A 17,529-nucleotide genomic window follows, 5' to 3' on the forward strand; every position below is an offset into this window, starting at 1 on the left:
TATGTACATGTATGAAATAATAACTTTACTATTATTCATAATCAAGCAGATATACAGAAGAAGGTTAGGGGTGGACATAAGAGCTATTGTTCACACCTAGTACCTGATTGCCAAGGTGTAAGAAATGCAGCCAAACTTTACATTGGCTTTTCTCAGCTCTGAGGTTAAGATTCAAATAAGCATATCTTCATCAAATAGTTTACATTCTGTACTTTCGTAATCTGTAAAAAAAATAAAAATGTATATGACTGAGAGAGACATGGGCCATAAACTGCTGGACTCAGTCACAAATAGAACAAATGTAACTTGAATGCATAAACGAATGGCTGACAGTTGAATGCAGACTCCTTGTATGTAAGACTTCTCAAAATTTTCAGAAATGTATTATCCTCAAGGAATCCTATATTTTTTACTGATCAATTAGATTATTTTTAAAACAGTCAGTCATTTCACCAGAGGAGGCACTAAGTGGCGACCTGGTACTTCCTCCACCTGTAGGACTAATAATAAAAAATCCAGTGCACTATAGTCATATTCAACTGGAACAAGCTATACTAGTATCCACAAGGTTAGTAAACAAATAATATCGTTTTAAGAAATATATTAAAAGTAGGGCTGTCAGTTTATCGCGTTAATTACATGAATTAATTACACAGCAAATTATAGCGTTATGAAAATTAACTCAAAATGAATTAAGAAAAATATATATATTTTTTTTAATTTAAATATGTTTTTATCTCATTCATTCCATAAGGATGTAGAATACACATTTACAGATTTTTTTTTATATGGTCCATTTGCATGTTCTTGGTATCTGATTCTAGGGACTTCTATGGATCTCCGGGAATGTATTCCCAGTGTCAGAAATACTGTGTCTGTTACTAGGCTTGAGTCAATTGTAATGAACCAAATGAGAATAGCAATAAAAAAATGTAGCTTTAACTGTGAATAACACCATGCTAAAATTTACCAGACCTGAAAAAACGAAGCAAATGAATAAATGGAAGATGATTAAACAGAAGGTTTTGTAGATACAGTACTGAATTCTGCCATCCGGACACATGAAATTGAAATATGATTATAGAATATAGAATATCAGGCCTAAAATGGTTATGCGATTAAAATTAAGATTAGATTAATTAATTACAAATCCTGTAATTAATTAGATACATTTTTTTAATCGCTTGACAGCACTAATTCAAATGTGTCATAGTATAAACAAAACATCAGTAACATATAAAGAAAGAGATGTGGTCTCACTATATGGAGCAATCCATGGCAGACTTTTTCTCCTTGGTGGTAGTGTAGAGTCTGCATCTGTAGTCTCTCCACTCGCTGAAACACAAGACTTGATGGTTAAACGCTCAGTGATTTTACGAGTATTTAAATAAAGGTGTTTTAAATATCCTGTAGTTCACTGACATGAAGGAGGAGGTCCCACACTGTGTCTCTTTGTGATTGGTAGTCTGGCACCTGTTTCAGACATGTCTCCACTCTCTGAAATACAAACATCTGTTTCCATCACTGAATCATAGTAACAAAAAGAGATATTTTGTAGATTAATAAAAACATACTGGTCTGTTGGACTGATAATCTAATCCCCAGTGTCTCTATTTCAGTCTTCAGGCCACATATCTGTTGTGCTGTAATGACAGATAGAAGATACAGTTACATGTACAGTAGCTTCAGATAGAGGATACGGTTACATGTAGCTTCAACAGTATTTGGACAACATCACATCTTTGATATTTCCTGTATATGTAGTTGTTACTGTGAATGTCACATTAGTGATGACTATGAGTTTATAACTCAACTGCCATATGAGTGCACCATGTCAGATTAACAGTTTAAGAACTACAGCCTTTTCTCTATTACTTGGTCTGTTTGGATCAATCACAGCAGAGACACTTGTGTTTTGTCATCTGTACACTGTGCAACTTTTGACATCTGAGAGGTTGATATCAACACAATTAGAACATAAATAATGAACTGCACAGTAAAAATATAAATATTAAAGGAACACGCCAACATTATGGGAAATGTGTTACCCTATCTTAGGGATGGGTGTTTTTGGCCCCTCTAGGCTATAGCTAGACAATTAGACTAGCTGGTCCGTATCTGCTTCCATTCATTTGTGCTAAACTAAGCTAGCTTAAAGCCAGCCTTTAACATGGTAAAAATGTCATCTCACCAAACCGAGTGCTTATTTCATCCAGTTGTCTGTCCTTCTCTGTGTTTTGTTGGGTCACTTCATCTAGTTGATCCTCCAACGTTGTATTTATTTCATTTAGTCTTTTTTCAGATTCTCTCAAAGTCTCATTCATCTCCTCTAGTTGTTTAATATGTTCTATTTTATCCAACTTGGCTTCTAGAATGGGAAGAGAGTGAATACATTTATGGGTGATTGCTTCATGAACATACATGTCATTTTCATTAGTAGAGTTGAAGATCATTTCGAAACAAACAGGTGATATTGATTTGAATCAGTAATTGAGTGATTTATTTGAAAAACCACTGTATTTCACTTTCTCCTCCAGATCCTCTCTCTTACCAAGCTGAATAGCTGATTCTGATCTGCTCTGCTTCTCCTCCACTGTCTCTTTCTCTAGGTACCGTTCAGCTCTCACTGTTTACAAACAAAGAGGTTCGTTATATGTTATAATACTTCATCACATTGACATATTATTAAGTACAAAATCAAACCATTAAAAAGTACAAATCAAATGTGAGTATAGACACATTAAGAAAATCTAAGACCACTGCCTCCAAAGAAGAGTAATATTTAATTTGTTATCATGACTGAAAATCACCTGGATCTGATCATTACATTGGAATCTTTACCAAAACAAGATTAGCAGAGAAGATCCACTATGCTCCATGTGTTGATTTAGTCAGACTGAACCCTTCAGAATATGTGCTGTTCCTGATCCCTTTCCTCAGCTTAACCAGAGACCACAAGGTATCAGTCTCTGTTCAACCAATACAAGTATCTGTCTCTGTCTCTGTATTGTGTGTGGTTTATACTGGACAACTTTTTTTCAAATGAACCTTAGATTAAATGAAGGCACGTTAAATCCGGCAGATGTTGTACTTTCTAACCTAATATTGATCGGCAATGCAATCGCTGTGCCTTCAAAGCATCACATTCATTTAATATGGGCATAAAGTGATCTCCACCAGGCAGCGCAGTCTGGTCAGTGTGTTTGTGTGTGCGTGTGTGCGTGTGTGCGTGCGTGTGTGCGTGTGTGTGTGTGTGTGTGTGTGTGTGTGTATGTGTGTGTGTGTGTGTGTATGTGTGTGTGTTCCTACTGTTCAGAAACCACATGCTGGTGATCCCAAGTGTCTCCAATAGCTATAACCTCAACCCTACCATTTCAGATCCCTGCTAACTTGAATTCAAACCCTAAGTTTACGTTTATGTATTTATTTTTTACCCAGGGACAGTGGTGCACATTAATCAACATCTTCAGTTTCCACATCAGTGTAAATGTGCCAGAATTAGCTAAGGAGCTAGTTTTCATCTGTAGTCCCTGCCTACCAAGCATGTTTTATGGTACACCTACACCTAATGCACATAATACATTAAAACAGGAAGGGCTATTTCAAATGGATTGGAACAGCAAATAATAGTTAAAAAACTAATTATAATGTCATTATCTCAGATTGTTTAGTCAATGATGTGTCACTATAAACTAGTGGCAGTTGACAAGAGGATCACAGAAAATGTTACATAACGTGAAAAAAGTCTTGAATGTACAAAGACAACATTAGAAACAAATGATTTCAAGAAGCAAAACAGATCTAGATTTACTTACCCTTTGTAAACGCTGTAGAAGAAAAAACAAAAAACTAAAATGTCAGTTATAAAGTAAATGTTTTGCTCATAGAAGAACATAGTATTTTAGTAGTTTTAGTTTTTAGTCAGCTTTAAGTCTTGAATGTACAAACTAGGATATTCAAAGAATCCCAAAGCAAAAGATACCTAGAAGTTTACTTTAGTTTAACTTGATATTTTAACGTTAGTACATTTTAAACATCTTGGACGTTGAGAGAAAAAACAGACATAAATACTCACCCTGTCTTAACCCTGTAAAAACAACAAACACATCTCATTTATAAAAGGAATGTTCTCAGAACAAGAAATTATCCGTGTTACCTTTAGTCTTGCATATACAAACACTAATATAATAACAAAGCAAAAGATACATATAAGTTCAATCAATTCAGTTTGATTTAATATTTGAATAACTTGAATAAAACCATATTGGGAGTTTAAGACAAAAAAAGAGGTCTACTCACCCAACACACCCCCTGTAAAAGAAAAAGAAAATAAACAAATAACTTCAGATAGCATAACAAAATGTACTGGTGGTTTATTTGATAAATATTCAACTAGTTTATTATTATAATATCAAAGTGAGAGTTGTTTATTTGACAGTGATTAAACTAGTTTATTATTATAATATCAAAGTGAGAGTTGTTTATTTGACAGTGATTAAACTAGTTTATTATTATAATATCAAAGTGAGAGTTGTTTATTTGACAGTGATTAAACTAGTTTATTATTATAATATCAATGTGAGAGTGGTTTATTTGACAGAGATTAAACTAGTTTATTATTATAATATCAATGTGAGAGTGGTTCATCTGTAGTAGTGATCATGTCAAACATAATGACGATTCAGAGCACAGGTCCGCAAACGACTTAATGTTTCGTCGTCAAGAAGTACTGGAAGCCCTGGAAATTATGAAGTTTGATGTGCGATGCCATGAACTACATGTCCGCCTGAAAGAAATGTGTCTTTAACAGAACCTTTTGTTGGCCCTGCCTTCTTATCAGTTTGAGTTGGCCAACCAATTTTCTGAATGATGCATTCCAGCCATCAGTCTCATTGATCTCCACACTTTTTGGCACTTATATCTGTGACTGTGAGCAAACCTTTTCACACATGAAACTGCTGAAAACTATAATTATGAAATTGGAGTAATAACCCTAGTAAATATGTTACATATCTCTCTTGAAAGGTAATACACATCTTAGTACAGTGTATAACTAAATAATAAATAATCTAGCAGAGCATAATAGATAGCATAATAAACAAATATATAATTATAATAAATGTCTTGGGATAAACATGTACTGTATCACCACAATAATAACAGTAGTCACAGAGGCACAGTTATGTGTCTCTCATAGAGAAAGGCTTGGGTCCCCCTGATTCAGAGTCTGGAAATAACTACTTATGTATAATAACAGTGTAATTAATATGTAAAAAGGACATGCATGGAATGATATCATTGTTCATGTCAAGTTTGATAATCATGGACTGTAACTGTAGAATACTTACCATAGCTTAACCCCACAACAGTCTCCTCCTGCTGGTATCCATAGACAACCTGACAGATGTAAACTCCTTCATCATGATCCTCTCTGAAGTCTTTCAGGGTCAGAGACACATTGCCTTTCTCCAGATCCTGATTGGTCTGTCTTAGTCTGTTCATGTAGCCCCTCCCATGTATCACCTGGCCATTCTTATACAGGTAAATGCACTCTGTCTCCTTAAACCACTTGATTGTCATGGCAACAGCACTGGTCTCAGGAGAGAGGTGACAGGACAGGACGACATTATAGCCTAAAACTCCCTTCACAGCGCCTTCAGTGATGAGTTTAAAGTTTTCTGTTGAATTTAAAGAAAAACATAATAATGTATTAAAGAATAACTGTTTGTCAGTGATGTTCTAATGTGATTGATTGTGAATGGTAGTAAACTTCACATGGGATTCTCTTCAAATTTTAAGCACAGTGGTCCTTTAGAAAAACAGTTTGTGAAATGTCACCTACACTGTACAAATTTTGTCAGTGTAACATAATAATCTTGTATTATGTGTGAAACAAGGAGAAACATCAACCAATAGGTGTGGGGAGGTGGGTCACTTGTATAATAATATAATTCATCTGGTTTCATGGATTTTCTGAAAACTACCAACATGTTGAAACAGGGACTGTTCTGTCTTATTTCATAATTTTGTTTCAACATCTTAATTTGTATTCAGACATGAAATTAGTACACTGGCAGATGTTATTCACTTCAGTCAAAATAAGATTAAATACAAGGTGACATTACTTTTAAACTTGTTTGCATCTTTACTAACCATTATCACCCGTGAGTCATCATGTGTTACCATTAACAATAATATGATAGTAAATTATCACCTCCACTTATTAAAAAATATATAGATGATATTAAAATGAGCACCTCCAATTATTAAACAAAAAATAGATGATGGTATTAAAATGATCACCTCCACTCATTAAAGGATATAGGCTATATATTAAAATGATCGCCTCCTCTTATTAAACAATATATATATGATATTAAAATGATCACCTCCACTTATTAAAGGATACAGTATATATATGGTATATATGGTATTGAAACACATATTAAACTATATAGATGATGATATTAAAATGTGTCAAAGTACTGTATATATAAAACATCAGTAACATATAATGAAAGAGATGTGGTCTCACTATACGGAGGAATCCATGGCAGACTTTTTCTCCTCCACAGTGATAGTGTAGAGTCTGCATCTGTAGTCTCTCCACTCGCTGAAACACAAGACTTGATGGTTAAACGCTCAGTGATTTTACGAGTATTTAAATAAAGGTGTTTTAAATATCCTGTAGTTCACTGACATGAAGGAGGAGGTCCCACACTGTGTCTCTTTGTCATCGATGGTTTGGCACCAGCTGTTTCAGACATGTCTCCACTCTCTGAAATACAAACATCACAATCCATCACTGAATCATTCAAAGACGGAAACAAAAAGAGATGTTTCATAGATTATTCACTAGTTCAGCCAGTGGCGGCCGGCCGATAGAGGGCGCTAGAGCGCCGCCCTCCCTGGTTAAAAGAAGAAGAAGAAAGAATTATTTGCGTGAGGAGGAAGCAGCCTATTCATCCCCCCAGCGCCTAGCCCCCTCCACTCCGTTTTCATGGGCGCTCATTTCTGCTCCGCCGTAAGTGCGCAACTCACAGGGAAAAATGCAAATACGTATAAATAAATACGTACGTACAACATAGCGCTGTCAAATACGATACCAGAGGGCGCTTGCTCGATGTAGTCACTATTGGCTGAGAGTGGCATGTGACATCGTGTCCCCAGACGTTGGGCTCTGGGCTCTGGCTCTGCAGATATATGCTATTCGAGGGGCTACTAGGAAATAGTAGTTGTCGGAAATTGATAATAATCACAAGATACTGTACATTCAGACAGTGTTGGATCTAACTAAATAGATTTATATGGACACTTTTATGGAAAGTTCAAGCCTGGAGTCTGGACCACAAAGCTTCTCGAAGGGTAGGCTATACTCGGTCTTAGCTGGTTCGACAACAAACAACAACATGCTATAATGGCTAGCTGGATGCAGTCTGGACATTGGATATATACATCACCAGTCTGGACATTGGATATATACATCAACTATCAAGCCCTCCTGGACCGCGTTTCAACTAAACAAAGTGAGTTGCAGTCTCTCTCTCTCTCTCTCTCTCTCTCTCTCTCTCTCTCTCTCTCTCTCTCTCTCTCTCTCAGAGCGATGCTCTGTTTAACAATATGCAAAATATGCTGTACTGAGAGAAAGAGAGAGAGAGAGAGAGATCGGGAGAGAGAGAGAGTGAAAGAGAGAGTGAGAGAGAGAGAGAGAGAGAGAGAGATTGGGAGATCTCGGGATGTGCGTGTTTGGAAACCTGGCTGCTGATCATATTGATTGATGGCAATGGTGATAGTTGTACTGTAACTGTACCTACTTAAACACTTGTTTCACTGACGCACACAGTAGGCTACTCAGTGTGTGGTTTCGCGATGCGTGCGCACGCACGTGTTTGTGTGCTGTGTGATTGTGATACCTTGTTACATGTAATTTTTTGTATCGACCCACCTGGAGAAAAATGCACGAGCCGCCACTGAGTTCAGCACCAATGACAACATAAGAAGGAGGTAGAAGGTATTCATTGGCACTATGAGAATGAAGGTGGCTAGGTGGGATGAGTAGGGAGTGAGTGCACAGCACGCTTGGCTAGGTGGGCGTGATAACCTCCCCACTTCTCCAGACCATCACACCAAACATCCTCCCCACTCCTCCAGACCATCACACCAGACATGCTCCTCCAGACCATCACACCAGACATGCTCCTCCAGACCATCACACCAGACATGCTCCCCACTCCTCCAGACCATCACACCAGACATGCTCCTCCAGACCATCACACCAGACATGCTCCCCACTCCTCCACACCATCACACCAGACATGCTCCCCACTCCTCCAGACCATCACACCAGACATGCTCCCCACTCCTCCAGACCATCACACCAGACATGCTCCCCACTCCTCCAGACCATCACACCAGACATGCTCCCCACTCCTCCAGACCATCACACCAGACATGCTCCCCACTCCTCCAGACCATCACACCAGACATGCTCCCCACTCCTCCAGACCATCACACCAGACATGCTCCCCACTCCTCCAGACCATCACACCAGACATGCTCCCCACTCCTCCAGACCATCACACCAGACATGCTCCCCACTCCTCCAGACCATCACACCAGACATGCTCCCCACTGCTCCAGACCATCACACCAGACATGCTCCTCCAGACCATCACACCAGACATGCTCCCCACTCCTCCAGACCATCACACCAGACATGCTCCCCGCTCCTCCAGACCATCACACCAGACATGCTCCCCACTCCTCCAGACCATCACACCAGACATGCTCCCCACTCCTCCAGACCATCACACCAGACATGCTCCCCACTGCTCCAGACCATCACACCAGACATCCTCCCATTCCTGAATGCAATGATCAACTGCTCTCTCAACTCTTTAAAACAAGCATACCGCAAAAACTGGGACAACCCACTGGCTTGTAGTATGGCCGAATCCAAGGTTTCCCCAAACGTGCCACCACGCATGCATGGGTGAGGGGGGGAGGGGGTGAAAAACACTGAACACTGCCATTGTTCTGCCATTTTGGGCCGGGCACCCCCTTCGCCTCCGCACTGGTCTCCCCGACAGCTAAAAGGGCCACCGAGATAATCAAACCTGAACGAGGCGTGGTCGGAAAATGCCTTCGGGTTCAATTATCTGAGGCTGGGAAGGCAGAACGATGGCTGGAACATAGTGCCTAGTGGCCGGGATAAAGAGTTGTGCGACTGTCATGTTGCTGGCTTCCTCCTGAAATTAATTCATTTAATACAAAATTAAAACTGACCGGTCTTGTGGGCTGATGATCTCCTCCTCTGTGTCAGAACCTCAGTCTTCAGGTCACATATCTGTTGTGCTGCAATGACAGATATAAGATACAGTTACATGTAGCTTCAACAGTATTTGGACAGCATCACACCACAACATAGGTTTAATCTCTATGTAGATGATTTGACTGTGAATGTCACATTAGCTATGATTATTGTGCCACCTTTGTGCTTGATTATCTCCAGCCAGGAAGGTCTGATTAACAAGCTGCAAAGACCGGCCCGTCGGGGCCCGACTTCTATCACATCTCTCCTTATCCACACAGACAGGCACACACTCACTAAAATGACCCCTGCAGTCATAAGCTCACTCAGATAGGAACAGACACTCTTGGTCCCTCTTTATCCATGCTTAATTTAAGAGGTCGCCGAACCCGTAGGCAGGTTTACAGTATGTGCCGTGGCACGGTCTAGGCCGTCGTATATCGGCGGAGAAGATTATTCAGAAATGCCGAAAACGGCGGCTGGGTGGCGCAGTGGGCAAGGCGCTCGCCACCAACGCAGGATATACTGGTATCGAGCCCAGCTCTCTGCGTTGCTTCCGGCTTGGCCGGCCGTCGTACTAACACAATTGGCAGCGTTAGAGGGTGGGAAAGCCGGTGGGTGGGTCCTGGTCATTGTAAACAGCGACTCCTACAGTTCGGTCGGGGCGCCTGCTCAGCGAGGAAAGGATCTGAGGGGGGTAGTGTGATCCTTCCACACGTTACACCCTCTCAGTGAGAGTCCGCGCTGCCAGGTGAAAAGAAGCGGTTGATTGGCTACACATGTGTCGGAGGAAGCATGTGATAGCCTCCACTCTCCCAGACCGACTGTAGGGGGTAGGTGCGCAGCGACCAGGAAGGGGATTGGGAATTGGCATAATGACTAATATTGGAAAAAATATAAAAATATAAAAAAATGCCGAAAACGTTGCGCGATTCAGAAATAGATCACAATTTTTATATTCACAATTTCTAGTGCTTTGAAATGTTCTCTATCTGTTTGCAAAATGTAATATGACTTGTAAACGTGTTAATTATTGTTAACTTGTCCGGCTGTATAATTTCCCTCACTGTTTAAAGAACTACAGTCGTAGGGGAGGGGCTGAGTACTTTCAGTCTCAGGTGTCCACTCCATCGCTGGTCTTTGGAAACATGAGCATGGTTATAAGATCTCACAAGTTTCAAGTTTGTAGTTTTTTTTATTGTCGTTGTTGTAGAGTCGAGACATGATCATAATCAGGTTTTTGTGCACATGAGTCTCCCGAACACGTAAAATCAAGCCTAGTGCTTCTCCCTAGCCCTTTTCGGACAATTGGACAATGCTGCAATAGAAGCTGGTAAAACTTTGCCGGTTTATGGAATGACCATTGTTATGTGTCCAAAACTCCTGAACAATTTAAAACCATGCCTGAGTCGATCAGAGCTTCAAGTTTCAAGTTTCAAGTTTCTTTAATAGTTGTCATACAGAAGTACAGAATACTTTTGTACAAAATGCTTCTTACTGTTGCGCTCCAGAGACTGTGCATGACAAGATAAGTATGAAATAAAAACATAGTAAAAATTAGAAGTAAAAAAAGAGGTCACAGTGTTCAGTTTAGACATATGTACAATGTTCGTAGACGTAGTTACCATACAATATACAATACTGTGCAGTGTACTAATATACAATACTATATAGTGCAAGGCACAAATGGACGAGGTGCAGTTTAGGTACAATTCACAGTAGGTGTACGAGTTGTAGTGCAAATCCTTTATCAATAAATATAAAGTGTAAGTGTGTTTGTGTGATCTAAAGTGTGGAGAGTGGGTGCTGCAGTGTGTTGTTTGTTTGAGTGAGTGTGTGCATGTGGGTGTGTGTGCTGTGTGCATTTGATGGTTGTTGCATAGTGATTATTGTTCGTTTAGTGTCGCTTCCTACGCTTTGGTAACTTTTGCACACCACATAATACCTCACACGCTCACACTTATGGCCACTTTACAAAAGGAAAGGTCACTTTAAGAATAGTATAGTGTAACTTGAGATTGTATAATATAGCATGTACATAAAGACCCAGTGCCTCATCCGTAGCTAACAGTGTATTGCACTACCACAGGACCTAGCATGTCCTACCATGCTCTTTAAATAACTCATGTACATATACCGATATGCCCTACTCTGTTTACTTATTTTATTGCACAATGTCGTTCTATTGGATTCTATTATATATTATTACTATTGTATTATGCACATCGTTGCGGGCAAGACCACCCGCATTTCATTGTATCATTTCATTGTATGCCGTGACAAAAACTCTTGACTTGACTTGACCTCCGGGAATCCGCAGAGGCATGACGCATTCACCGGTAAGGGTAGGTGCGGAAAAGTAACCATATCTCAGCATAGGAAGCTCTGATCGACTCGGGCATGGTTTTAAATTGTTCAGGAGTTTTGGACACATAACAATGGTCATTCCATAAACCAGCAATGTTTTACCAGCTGCTATTGCAGCATTGTCCAATTTTTTTTTCATTTACATACATACATAGTACATACATATAGTACACATTACAGTACATACATATAGTACACATTATAGTATAGTATACCTGCAGTATATAATAGTGTATACAACATATATATATATATAATGTGATATGAGATATAGAGTACATGATATATACAATATAATATAGTACCATAATATAATAGTATATAGTGCAAATATAGTTCAATATAATATGCAGATTAATTATAATATGATTATATAATGTAATATGACATAATGTACAATACAGTATCATATGTATTTTTTCAATGCAATTAAAGCTCTTCTTCCCTTCTGTACCTATCGAAAATAGTTTTTTTGTCTAGATTTGAATCGATTTATGTTTTCACAATATTTTTGTTCATCCTCTAGCGTAGCCCATTCCACAGGGTGGCTCTGTAAGAGGAGATACACATTATTTTCAGGTTTGTTTTCATAACATGTTTTTTGAAGTTCAATGGTCCTCTGAGGTTGTACCCCCCCTCTTGATCCAGAAATTAGCTTCTTACAGTAGAAGCCCTTAGAAGTCAGGCATTTACTGCTACTCTGCCACTACTTCACCACTCTGATTTTGTGACTCCTATTGTTCTCGACCGGGCCAGATTTCACACCTCCACGGCTGGGGAGATTTTCATCTTACATTTTTATTCGACCCAAATGTCCCAGCCCCATCCGATTTCTTAGATTTTTTCACTGTTTATTTATCATGCATTGCAACACTAATATATGGTCAGTACGCCAAGTCAGACTGCCCATATAAAAATTATCTTGGGGGTCTGAGGGCAGTAGCCCCCGACCCCCTCCCTGGGGAAGCACTTAAATTAAGTACCAGCCCCCGAAAATTAACACCTGAGTGAGTTCTAAAGTGACATTGGAGTGGTAGATGAGTGGCAGTGGGGACGTGATTCTCGAGGGCTTCTACTGTACATTCACCGGTAATTGATTATTTCTTGCTTTGTACATAACTTGCAGAGTTTTAAAGTTTACCATATCAATGAACTTCAAAATGTGTGATTGTAGAAACAGTGTGTATGTGTGGTCCCGATATCCTGCATTGTTTATTACTCCTATTGCTCTTTTTTGTAGGATAGTCATTGTATTTATGGTTGTTTTGTAAAGTCAAGTCAAGTAAAGAGTTTTATTTGTCACGGCATACAGTGAAATGCGGGGGGTCATGCCCGCAGCAATTGTGCAGTAATACAGTAATAAGAATAGGATTAGAATAAGACATTTGTGCAATAATACAAATAATAAGAATAAGCCATAACAGGTATATGTACATAAGTTTACAAAAAGCATGGTAGACATGCTAAGGTCCTGCAATAGTGCAATACACTGTTAGCTACGGATGAGGCACTGGGTCTTATGTACACTACTATACAATGCTATACTATACAATACAGTTATACTATGTGTCCTTATGCTAGCTTGCTATATCCATCTGTTTACTATACAAGAACCATTCCCGTTCTTGTTTTTAAAGAGACCTTTTCATTGTGTAAAGTCACCGTTGAGTATGGGCGTGTGCAGCATGTGTGTGTGTGTGTTCATGCTAAAGTGACTGCTAGTGTGTGAGCGTTTACAGTGTGTGTGTTGTGTGTGTGCTCATGTGTGCTTGTGTGTGGAGAGTTCAGTGTTCAAGACTGAAGAAGCTGAGCCGAAGTCTCTCTGTCCTAGTTGCTGGTGTTCGCAGGCGTCTGCCTGACCGCAGCAGCTTGAACAGGCTGTTGTTGGGGTGGTGAGGGTCTTTCATTATTCTGCAGGATCTGGATTTGCACCTCTTGTTATATAAGACCTGCAGGGGTGGTAGTGCAATACCCGTAGTACGCTCAGCTGAGCGGACCACTCTCTGTAGGGCCTTCTTGTCCTGTGCCGTGCTGTTTCCATACTAGGCTGTGATATTTCCAGTCAAGATTCTCTCTACAGCTCCGGAGTAGAAGGACTGGAGTATCTTCCCAGATACTCTGAACTTCCTTACCTGTCTCAGGTGGTAGAGGCGCTGCTTCGCCTTCTTTACAACTGAGTCTATGTGTGTTGTCCATGTCAGGTCCTCTGAGATGTGGACCCCCAGGTACTTGAAGCTGCTCACCCTGTCCACGTAGCCCTGTTTATCCTCAGTGGTGTGTGTGTCTCCTGCTGTGTTCTCCTAAAATCCACGATCAGCTCCTTGGTTTTACCAATGTTCAGGAGCAGTCTGTTGTCCGGACACCAGCGTTCCAGTACCTCAACCTTCTCCCGGTAGGCCTTCTCGTCGTTGTCCGAGATCAGCCCCACCACCACTGTGTCGTCCGCAAACTTCACTATGGAGTTGGAGCTGAACTTGGCCACACAATCATGTGTGTATAGTGAATACAGCAGGGGGCTCAGAACACAGCCCTGGGGGGACCCGATACTCAGGGTGATGGTGTTGGAGGTCTGACCCCCCACCCTGACCACCGGGGGCCTCTCACTCAGAAAGTCCAGTATCCAGGCGCTCAAAGCGGAGCTCAGACCCAGCTCGATCAGCTTGTCCACCAGTCTGGTGGGGACTATGGTGTTGAACGCTGAGCTATAGTCAATGAACAACAGTCTCACATAGCCCCCCTTCTGGCAGTCTAGGTGAGAGAGGGTGCTGTGTAGTACTTGGGAGACCGCATCGTCAGTGGACCTATTTGGCCTGTATGCAAATTGCATAGGGTCCATATCACTGGGGAGAGAGGCACAAATGTAATCCTTAACCAGCCTCTCAAAACATTTCATTACCACAGAGGTGAATGCCACCGGTCTGTAGTCATTAAGACCTGTTGGGGAGGATTTCTTTGGTACCGGTATTATAGTGGACACCTTGAAACAGGCCGGGACCACGGACTCAGCCAGGGATAGATTAAATATGGTGGCGAACACTGGGGCTAGCTGGTTAGCACAGGACTTAAGTATACATCCTGTTATCCCATCTGGGCCAGCTGCCTTTCTGGTGTTCACCCGCATAAATGCTCTTCTCACACTGTGTTCCGTCAATGAGGGAGTGCCCCCCCCCGCGGATGCACCCCCCCCACCCCCTCCACGACGGCGGTGCGCCAGTGACGTCGTTAGCGTCGCTACTGCCTGCACCAAACCGAGCATAAAAGGAGTTGAGCTGGTCCGCGAGAGAGGGGTCGGCACTCCCCATTGAGGGGGCGCTGATTTTGTAGTCAGTTATCGTCCGTAGTCCTCGCCATAAGCCTCGTGTGTCGTTCTGGGCCATTTGTGCCTCCATCTTAGCAAGTTTTACAGCATTGCGCAGAGTATAGACTGTAGCCTTATACTCCTCCATGTTTTACCCCATACCTCTGTGCAGTAATGCAGGTAAGGCAAGATCATTGCACAGTACAGAGTGTGCAATGAGTTGGGATTGAGTACATGTCTCACCTTATGATTGAGATGCTCTTTGCCATCTTAGCCCTCACATTGTAAGGGTCCACCTGTCCCTGGACCTTTCTCCCCTTTCCATCCTCCTCAACAGCCCCCACCCTTGCACAGACTTTCCACTACTCCTCAACAGCCCCCACCTTTGCACATACTTTTCCCAGCCCCTCATTCTGTACCTCCCCCTGCTGGATCTTTGTTGTCACTACTCCTCCTTCACTTGCACTTCATCAGGTTATCTCTATTTATGTGTTTTCTCCCCTTAGTGTTAACCCTTCCGCTGTGTCTGTTACCCTGTGTGCTCCCGTGCTTTTGTTAGAGGTTTATTCTTGGCTTTAGTGTTGTCTCCAATGTGTTTTAGCCTTGTGTTATCTTTTGTCCTGTACCCCTGTGTGTTCAGTCTGTTTTCTGTCCCCATGTGTGTCTCGTTTTGCTAATTGCCCTGCTGTCTCTCGTGTTAATTGTTCCCACTATATCTGGTGTGTGTTCCCTACCCTCCAGGGTCGGTTCATTGTTTGAGATTCCTGTTTGCTGTTTGCTTTGCTCTCTGTCTCACCCCGTCTCCTGTGATCCAGTTTTTGCCTCATAGTAAGTGTTCCCAGTGTTAGTGTTTGTTTTGTTACTTTCCTTGTTTTTGCATTCACAGTTCGGTTTTTTGGTTAGTGTTTATTTTGTAGTTAGGTTTTGCAATCAATTTCTAGCCAGCCTTGCTGAGTTTTGTTCTTGTCCTTTGGATAATCCTTTGTTTGTTGCTACTGCTCCTTTTTGAAGTAGAGCTATTTTAGTTACACTTCACCCCTGGCTCCAAGTGTCTCGAATTAAAGGAGCAGTGCTCATATTTGACAATCTACATCTACCTCTCTCTCGTCTCTGTTTGTGTTTGGGTCCTCTGCCAACACAATCCCTAACACACATATTCTATATGGGGTTTCCAGCAGAGTTTATGGTCTAAAATCACTCCCAGGAATTTATTGTCATAATAATAATAATAATAATAATAATGGATTGGATTTATATAGCGCTCTTCTCTGACTCAGAGCGCTTCACAGAGTCCATTATTCGTTCATACACAGTCATACCGGTGGTGGTAAGCTACAATTGCAGCCAGAGCTGTCCTGAGGCAGACTCACGGAAGCGTGGCGAATAATCATCGCCTACGGCCCCTCCGACCACCACCAACATTCATTCACATGCATACACATTCATACGAGGCAAGTAGGTTAAGTGTCTTGCCCAAGGACACAACGGCAGTGGGATGGACATGGGCTTGAGCGGGATTCAAACCACCAATCCTTCGATCATTGGACGACCCGCTCTACCCCTGAGCCCATATACTCTTTCTATTATATTATTATCTATTATCAACTGAATGTCTGTTTTTATCTGGTGGTTTCCAAACACCATACGTTTTGTTTTATTTAGATTTAAAGATAATTTATTTATATCAAACCAGAGTTTGTATTAATTCATTTCTATTGTTAACACATTCCTTGCCAAGAACGAGTTTACTCATTATTGCCCGCCAATCTAATAACGCCAACAACGAGTTTACTAGTTTTTATGATCGTTATTTCCTTTATTCGCTATTGGCATTCATAATTCATCCAGCAAGGCTGTCGGAGCCTCTGGACTCTGTCTGATATTGCAACGCCTTAATACCGCCGCCTGGTGGATTTCGGGCGAGTTGCACTCCACTCTAAACCGGATGTGGCGCTCTGTGCATCAGGGAAAATGATCTGGCAGAGCTATCTTGTTACGTGGATCCAGACAAACACTCTAGTGCATTGGATCGCTTTCGAGACGCAAGAATCAATATGCTTTTGTTTATTGCGTCGTACAAACGGAAAATGGATCTAGCAGATCAAAATCAAATAATTGGAATCTTTTTTCTCCAGACTCATCGGCCACAGGTAAGAGTAATCTAATGTTAATTCCAGCTCGATTGTCCATTTATTTCATTGCAATCCATCTGATCAACCTATGATGTCGTACTAAAGAAAGCCGTTACTAACAATCAAGGAATCATAAACGACCCCCCCCTTTCCTTCACACATGGTGGAGCATAATGTATACCGATCATATGCATTTAAATTTTTTAATATAGCGTGTATAGGAACTAAATGCCAATCGATTATGTATAATATGCGTCGGGGCCTATAACTCGCGTTCTAGGAATTACTGCTCTACACTCTAAAAACATACTTATATTCACGACGGTACTAACACGACAATGTATGAATGGAAAAATATAACGTGCCTACATCCGGAACGATAGATACCCGATGTTGAATGGGCCATAGTAATGTCGATATAG

Source organism: Notolepis coatsorum (assembly GCF_963971535.1).
Source record: "Notolepis coatsorum genome assembly, contig: SCAFFOLD_86, whole genome shotgun sequence".
Classification (NCBI taxonomy): domain Eukaryota; kingdom Metazoa; phylum Chordata; class Actinopteri; order Aulopiformes; family Paralepididae; genus Notolepis; species Notolepis coatsorum.